Raw genomic sequence first — 1,113 nt, 5'->3', positions numbered from 1 at the left:
AATATCACACTGTACCCCATAAATATGTACGATTATTATGTGTCAATTAAAACATTTTAAAACAGAATGAAGGAAACAAATAAAACTAAAATAAAATAATATGGCTTGGCTGAATGGCTCCATTGTTGTCTCTCATTCTCCAGTAGGCTAGTTCAGACCTGTTCATGAGGTGGCAGTGACAGGGATCCCAGGAGCAGAAAGCAAAAGTATACAAAGCTTCTTAAGGTACAGGCTCAAAACTAGTATAATGTGACTTCTACCTCATTCTATTGGACAAAGCAAATTATAATACCAGTCCAGATTCATGGAGTAGAAAACATATTCCATCTTCTGATGAAAGGAATTGCAAAGAATTGTTGCCATTTTTTTTTTTTTTTTAGTCTATCATAGGGACAAAGAATGGGAAGGCTTTAACTAAAATATGTGTTCTTAAATTGAGATCCTAAATTATAGTGAAGACATACTGCTTTTGGATCTGTGGATGACTAGTTTCAAACATATACTATTGTTTACTATGAAATTCTAGCTGAAAGTCATTGTTTAATAAGTTTAGATATGTGTGTGTGTGTGCATCAGTGCAATTTACAGTTATTTGTTATACCTCAATAAAAATTTAATTATCCATATGTATACATGCCTATATATAAGTATACATATATATACATGTGCATATATAATTATGTTTTTATTGAGATGTAATAAATACTGTAAGTTGTACTAATCTTAAGTATATATCTTGATGAGATTATAAATAATTATATATGCATGTAACCATCACCCTATCAAGGTATTGAACATTTCTTGCCCCTTTCTAGTCAATATCCCAATACATCAGAGATAATTGCTATCTTGATTTGTGTCACCACAGATTAGTTTTACTTTTATTTGAATTTCACATAAGTGGAATCATGGAGTACATCTTTTATGACTGGCTTTTTAGCCTCAAAAATAAATTCTGTGCGATTCATCCAATATTGTGTGGGCACTGGTAGTTATTTTTATAACATTAATATTTATTGCCTTATAGACTACTGTATGGAAACCCAAAGCATTCAGTTTATACACAGAAATTATACAATTATGCACTGTTTTACAAAGGCAGCAAACATGTTA

The sequence above is a fragment of the Propithecus coquereli genome, unplaced genomic scaffold (genome assembly GCF_000956105.1).
Source record: "Propithecus coquereli isolate 6110/MARCELLA unplaced genomic scaffold, Pcoq_1.0 Scaffold11, whole genome shotgun sequence".
Classification (NCBI taxonomy): domain Eukaryota; kingdom Metazoa; phylum Chordata; class Mammalia; order Primates; family Indriidae; genus Propithecus; species Propithecus coquereli.
The sequence above is the reverse complement of the archived record's forward strand: the minus strand, read 5'-3'. Positions refer to the sequence as shown.